The sequence below is a fragment of the Telopea speciosissima genome, chromosome 9 (assembly GCF_018873765.1).
Source record: "Telopea speciosissima isolate NSW1024214 ecotype Mountain lineage chromosome 9, Tspe_v1, whole genome shotgun sequence".
Classification (NCBI taxonomy): Eukaryota; Viridiplantae; Streptophyta; class Magnoliopsida; order Proteales; family Proteaceae; genus Telopea; species Telopea speciosissima.
The window spans coordinates 11,949,225-11,956,934 of NC_057924.1; positions in this window are offsets into that span (position 1 = coordinate 11,949,225).

Consider the following 7,710-nt stretch of genomic DNA (forward strand, 5'->3'; position numbering starts at 1 on the left):
CACGATCATCAATGGACCTGTAATTGTTTTTTTTTTTTTTTAACCAAAATAGAAAAACAGGGGAGGCGTCAAGCACATGCGCACTCGTTTTCGGCAGCTGCCACCGGTATGGGGTGTCAAAAGCTGACCCGCACTGGTCAACTTGATCGAAATTGACTGTATAATAAACAGTAGGATTGCAACAGGCTCAGGGCCGGGTTGTTTAAAACCCAAGTTCAACCTGAAGTCCCCTCAACTCAAGTGAGTCTAGGTCTGAAAATTCTACCTTGACCCGTTCTTAGAGTGGATCAGGATCATCTCCAGAGAGCCCAACACTTAGGGCACGCCCAGGGTGCATTCAACGGTTGAGTTATGCCACACATATTTCGGTGCATGCCTAGGAATGTGTGCGACATAGCTCAAAGGCTAGATGCACCCTGGGCATGCTGGGCTCCCTGGAGACGAACTAATTCTCTTAGAGTTGAGGCGGACTGACCGTGATTGGTCCTAACCATGGGGAGGGTGAAGAGAGAGACATGGATTGAGCCAGGTCGGGGAGGAGAAGAAGAAGATAAGTTTGGGCTGAGTTGGGTCAAGCTCATCCCAAGACTTCAACCCTGGCCTAATTCGACCAATCAACTTTGACAGAGTCAGAAATTCTCAACCTTGACCCACCCTCAAGGTCAAGGTACCTCAACCAAATCTTGTTTGGGCTCAGGGTGGGCTTGGACTGACAGGGTCAAACTTGCACCCTTAATAAACAATTCAATGCTCATCTTAGATTGATTACTAATCCGGCGTTTGGTTGCAGCTTGATGGGCACCTGATTAGGATCAGCTAACATCGATAGTTGATTGTAATTGACCATTTATAATCCGCTTATAGTTTGATTAGTTCATTTATAACTTGTTAATAGTCTATTTATAACCAGCCTTGGGTCTCTCCGCTTTCGATGGATGTAAAACTGAGTCTCATTGCCAAACCTTGCCAAGACGACGAGGGGATCAGGCTCCGAACTCTCTGAAAAATCCTTAGTCAATCGGTCAGAGTTTATTAGACAAAATCGCTTGAAAAACTCCATTAAACCTCAATTCATAACCATTATGTCTTGAAAGTTGCACTCTAAACTTGGAACTAAGAAATCTAGATCTGAGAATGTGGACTTAATCAATCCTAATATGAGATTGGCCAGTTGGTTCTCTGACCTTCACGAGGTTGTGGAAGGAGTAGAATGATCATAGCAAGGGATAAATAAAATATTTGTAATCTTTAGAACATTAATAAAAATTCCCATTCCATTATCCATAACTGCAAAGAGAGGTAGGTAGACTTAGAAGCCAATATTTAAAATTTGAGGTGATAATTAGGAATGGGTCTTTGAAATTAAATAGCCATCATGATTTTATTTTAACCTAAAAAACCCAGCACCATTACTTTTAACCCCCTTATTTTAGTTGGATGATTTTCCTTCCTTCGATGGCCGAAGTGGTCGGACCACATACGAAATTTCCCATCAAGTTTGAGCCGATCCGGTTAGAAAGAGAGTTAAAAGACTTTTTTGCCCATAAATATTTTTTTTTCTCAATGTTTCTTAATTCATGAAAGGCTAAAATTAAAGGAAAAAAGAAGATTGCATGATTGTGTGGAGATTGTGTTAAAAATTTTCATCCATATTGATCCCTCTGTACGCACTTCAATTGGTTCCGCACTTAGTGTGGTGCAGGAGCCATGTAACCAAGCAGCTACTTCAAAGTGCAGAGAATCAAAGTGGACATTTGACAGCAAATGTGAGTAAGAGAAATGTGAAGGGCTTAACGTTCACTTGACAGTTACTCCAAAGTCAAAGCTTCCATCTAACTCTCTTGTTATGATTATGATTATTGATCATCATCACTTCATTCTCCACGACGCCATAATTATTTCTATAAAGTAGAGAACATGCAAGTAATGAATGATGTGTTTAGTAAGCATGCAATTAATGATGGTGCGTTTATGCCCTATACCTACCTTATAATGCACTGCCGGCCAGGATCATATTTAAAATGGGAAGTGGTTCTTTGCCAGTGCTCCCCGTGTCTCTTTGCTCCCCCTAAAAAAGGGTATGAATGTCTTTTCGTATGGTATGAGAGGGACAGATATATGGGAGCGTTGGTGTAGGTCACATTCATACAGTGAAAAAGCTAATACACATCCACGTATCATAAGCTAACACCCACTGTCTCTCTCTCTCTCTCTCTGTCTCTCTCTCTCTCTCTTTTCCCTTTTTTAATGTTTCTCCTGTATGATGCCCGTCCCATATCCTCAATAGTGTCGCTCGCTAGCTTAGTGCACAAAGGCATTGGTTTGGATGGAATTTTTTATTTCATTAGGGGTTAAACAGAATTTTCACGTACTTCTATGTATGAATGTAAGAACCACACGACCGATTAGCATTCTTTAGATCAATGTAGGAAAATACCCAAATAAATAATGATGTTGTGACTATGTACACTTGGGTGGTTGTTGTGATTGTGTAGGATTAGGTGCCTGAGTCTTTGAACCAGACTGTCCAACAGGGTTCTGTTGCCCCTTCTATTTCTCCAAGTACCACCTATCCCAAGAAGACTCAACCAAAAAAAAAAACCCCTATCCAAAGAAGATAACCCTATCAAATAAGATTTAGTATCTCCAATCTATGTATATGTACATAGAATCGAAATCGCTAAAACCACCATAATCATCATACCCCAACTGTAGACTCCTCATTTTGTCACCATAGAGGCACTTTAACTATGAAGAATGGATGTTTGAGGATCATGGGAAGGTTCTAATTTTTGGTTTGAGAGGATCTCTAAAATCTTGAAAACATCATGAATCATCTTGGTAAAATAACCAAACAGCCTTTATCGGGTTATTTAGGTTAAAACATGATTAAATGGCTTTAAAATCCATCCAAATTTTTAATTAAAAAGTTTTTCATATTGAATACTCAAAATTGGTTTAAAGATGAGTTTATTTAAACCTCTAATTTGGAAAAGATTATATTTTAGTAACCTGGGATCTTTTTTAAAGGTAATTTTCATTTACCAATGCAATCCGTGAACTTTAAACCATTTATAAGTATTTGAAATTGTTGTGACAAATTCTGACTCGTGCACCGGTTCTGCTGGTCGGGTCGTCCCTGAGTGGTCCTGTATAGTCAAAACCACAGAAAGACAAAGAAGCCCCGGCCTGAGCCGATTAGTCTGCTCCGATGCCTAAGTCAGACCTTGCAACAGATAAATCTCAAACTAAAGAGCTTGAGTAAGTTGAAAAATTCAGAGCCCCCATACCTTATCCTGGCATGACTATTTATAGCTTTAAGACGATGTACGATACTTAAACTTCTCTGTTTGTAGAGGATAACTTCGGTTCCCCATAATCCTCGATGGCAGCGTCCCTAGCTGACACGTGTATGACCTAGGGTCACGCCTAACGTGTGATTATGAGGTCATGCGAGGTGCATGACCCTCCCTTGACCGGGGTCAAGGGGTGTAGGCTATATCTAACCATGGTTAGCATGATTTCTCGACGTGATCGGCCGACCCGACCTCTGTGTAGGTCGGGCTGAGGGCTGGTCCAACTTTTCCACGTGTCGCGGGACGATTAGCTGTGGTAAAATATGGTCTATCATAGGCCCCCCACTCTTATTGGGTGTATTCGCCTGATAAGACTAGGTCGGGTATGCCATGTCGTAGACTTCCCCGACCTGAGCTTATGGTCATATAGCCTTTTAGGCGCATTTAATGCCGTCCGTACCATGTCAAGGATTCGGCGTCAGTCACATGACATGTCATCTCCGGATCTGACGCATGGCATCCGTCATTATTGGCCTCGGGCAAGTGAACCGTTGTGCATTCCTGGCCGTTCGATCAGTGGTTCTCAGCCATTGGATCGTTGGTTCTTCCCGCTCTTTTTTCCTATAAATAGGCACTCTTTCTTCGTCCTTCCTTAGCCATTTTTTGCATTTTTGCTGTTGGTGCTCTCGTGCTTAGGTTTTCTTACCTTTCTGTACTCGGTTCCTGCTTAGGTTCTCGGTTCATCCTTTCCTCTTTTTCAACAGTAAGTATGTCGTTTGATAGCGAATTCAAACCTATACCTGGTAAGGGGAGTGTCAAGGGTTTTAGCGAGGACAGTGATCCAGAGGTTTCCTCCTTGGAGGATCTTGATGATCCGGATGAGAGTGAAGAGGTAACGTCTCAATCATCTTGAGACCATCCGGTCAGGCCCATACCCGTCCGTCCTGACAACTCTAGGGCGGAGACCTCCTATCATGTCAATGCTGATCGAAACCCCATCTCGCCCAGTCGTCCTGACCACGAAGAAGGGTAGGGGTCGGTAGATCATGATGACGAGGGTTCTTCTGACCCTAATGACGCGGAGGAGGTGGAAGTGGCGTATGTGGTACCCCGCCAGCGGGTTTCTCAGAAGGTCGAGGAGTACGAGTGCACGTATACTGACGCTGCTATCGCGGCCCTTAGGAAGAAGTATCATATTCCTCTCGATGTTGTTAACCGTCGGCCGAACTGACATGAGAGGGCTAGTTCTCCCCGCCTGCCCGAGGTCTGTATCCATATGGACGCACTCAAGGCCGGCCTCAGATTCCCTGTTCACCCTTTTGTTGTAGATGTATTAGACCATTGGGCCTTGGCACTAGGTCAGGTCATGCCAAATTCCTGGAAGACTATTTTTACCTTTTTTATTTACTTGTCAATTCGCAATCGTGAGCCGACTCTCCCCCTTTTTGCTTACTTTTACTGTTTGAAGAAATACAACGATGGTTGGTATTACTTCAGCCGCCGCGACCTGGGTGAAACGTGGAAGCAGTTCAATTTTTTTGATGAAGTTCCGCCGTCCAACAAATTTTGGAAAGGGAAATTCGTTTTTGCATTCATCCCCGGCAATCCCCTGAGATCGGGGTGGCCAAAAATAGATCTTCTGGTCGGAAATCTTTTGGTTGGTCTGACCCGAAAGGAGCAAGAGTCGGTGAATGCCACTCTTCTGGGCCCCAAGTTCGATGTGCAAAACCTTTACTCAGAGGTCTTCCTCGTCAGATGGGGTCTAAGTTCAGGTCAGTCCAACCCATTTTCCAATATCCTTTCCATATTTCCTTAAATGATTTCTTTTGTTCTCATTGAGTGTGTTTTTCGTGTTTTAGTGAAGCTCGACCCAATGCGTCTTGCTGCTGCCGCCAAGAGGCAGAGAGTTTCAAAGGAGAGCAACAAGGCGACTGATGACATCCCTAAGACCGTCCCGAGCAAGCGGCGGGCTCAGGAATTCAAAAGCAAAAAGAGAAAGAGAGGGAAAAAGAAAAGGAAAAGGTGAAGGGCAAGAGCCCGATGGAGGTGAAAGAGACGGGGTGCACCCCTCCTCCCAAGGGTAATAGAAATAAAAGAAAGGTTGGCGATGTCGGTCTTCCTGATGACCATGGAAAGAACAAGAAGCAAGAGGACGGGAGTCAGTCCCTCCCGCTCAGTTTGGATAATGTAGTTCTATCCGATCGTTTGGGTTTTAACCGGCCCAACCTCTTCAACCCTCGTTGGATCCTGACCCCGACCGATTCGGCCGCTGCTGATCGTGCAGTGGCTCGAGAGTTGTTGGTTAAGGGTCATCTCCCCAAGGATGTGGCTTCTTTAAAAAGCCTCTCTCATGGTCATTTTGTTGAGATGGCCTATAAGGAGATCGCCAAGGTACCGCCCCTTCCCGATTTTCGATTAACCTCTTGCTTTCCTTATTTTGAAGCATGATTTCGGTTTTTCTGGTCTTCTTTATTCTGTTGACGCTGTAAAATGGGTCGAGTACCTAATGGAGGCAAACCACAAGCTTACACAGGAGCTGAAGGAGGAGCGATCTTTTCCGATCTTTCTTTTCATCGTGAGACTTTGCTCACTTATTTATTGTTTTTGTGCTTTCGGGTGTGGTGCCTCATGGGAGAGGACTTTTGTGCCTCATGGGTGAGGGCTCTTTATGCCTTACGGGTAAGGGCTTTTGTGCCTCATGGGTGAGGACTCTTGTGGAGATATCTATTTTGAGAGACATTTAACCAAAGATAATGAAGATTTACTGTATATTGCTTGAAAGAGTGTTGTACATTATTGTGTACGAAAGTCCCATGGTCGGGTCAAGTTTTCATTGATAGAATCTCCTCAAGTTTGTGGAATTCCAAGGTCTTGGGATGTCCTCGTCCCCTGGAGTTTTTAGGTGATATGTGCCTGGGCGGATCACCTTGGAAACTATATACGAGCCTTCCCAGTTCGGGGATAGCTTGTTGGTGTTGCGGGGATCAGATATGCTAGCTTTTCGGAGTACCAGGTCCCCGACCCTGAATAGCCGTGGTCGTACTCGGGAGTTGTAGTACCGGGTCGTGCGCTGCTGATATGCTTGATTTCTAATAAGCGCTTCTTCCAATACTGCATCCAGGAAGTCAAGATTTGCCCTCAGCCCATCCTCGTTGGCTTTTTCTTCAAAATGAACGACCCGATGTGAGTTGGCCAAAACTTCGACCGGGGTCAATGCTTCCGTTCCATAGGCTAATCTGAACGGAGTCTCTCCTGTAGGTGTTCGGACCGTTGTTCTGTAAGCCCATAGTACGCTAGGTAGCTCGTCAACCCACCTTGCCTTCGCCTCTTACAATCTTTTCTTGATCCCGTCCAGTATTGTTCGGTTCGTGACTTCTACCTGGTCATTACGCTGGGGCATTGCTACGACCGTTCTTCTGTATTGGATATGGTAGTGGGCACAGAACGCTTTGAATGCTGGGTTATCAAATTGTTTCCCATTGTTCGTGAGCAACACCTTGGGGAGCCCGAACCGATAAATGACCTTGTCCCGAAAGAACTTCTCCATATTCTTTTCAGTGATGGTTGCCAGCGGTTCGGCCTCTTCCCATTTTGTGAAGTAGTCAATTGCCACGACCAGATATTTTCAATTTCCCGAAGCAGGGGTGAAATTCTCGAACAAGTCCATCCCCCACATTGCGAACGGGATACGACTGAGCAAAGAAGTCAGGAGTGTTGTTGGTTGGTGTGGCACCGGAGCGAACAACTGACATTGTTCACAGGTCCTCACATAATTCATTGCTTCCTCCTGCATCTTGGGCCAATAGAAGCCCTGCCTCAATACTTTGTATGCCAGTGCCCGACCTCCTAAGTGGTTTTCGCAGATACCCTCATGTACTTCTGCCAGTGCATATCGCGCTCCTGCAGGCCCGAGGCACCATAGTAGCGGGGCGCTTACCGACCTTTTGTATAATACTCCGTCAATAAATGTGTAGCGTGCTGCTCTCCTTACTACTTTCTTAGATTCGGCTCGATCATGAGGTAGTACGTCATCTTGTAGGTAGGCCATTATCGGGTCCATCCAGCATGGCCCTTCTTCGATTATGTTTACTAGTGGTTCCTCTTTGTACGATGGCCGATCTAGGCTTTCTATGTACACAGATTGATCCGAGCTCTCCCCTGTGTCTATTGAGAGTCTTGAAAGGGCATCTGCTGACCAGTTCTTACTTCTAAGGATATTACTTATTTTGAAGTAATCGAACTGTGCAGTGAGTGCTCTTGCTTTCTCCAAATATTTGGCCATTCTTTCTTCCCTTGCCTCGAAGCTCCCCCGAAGTTGGTTGACCACTAGTTGTGAGTCACTGTAGGCCACAAGGCGCCTGACCTGAACTGCACGGGCCACCCTCAATCCTACCAGCAATGCTTCATATTCTGC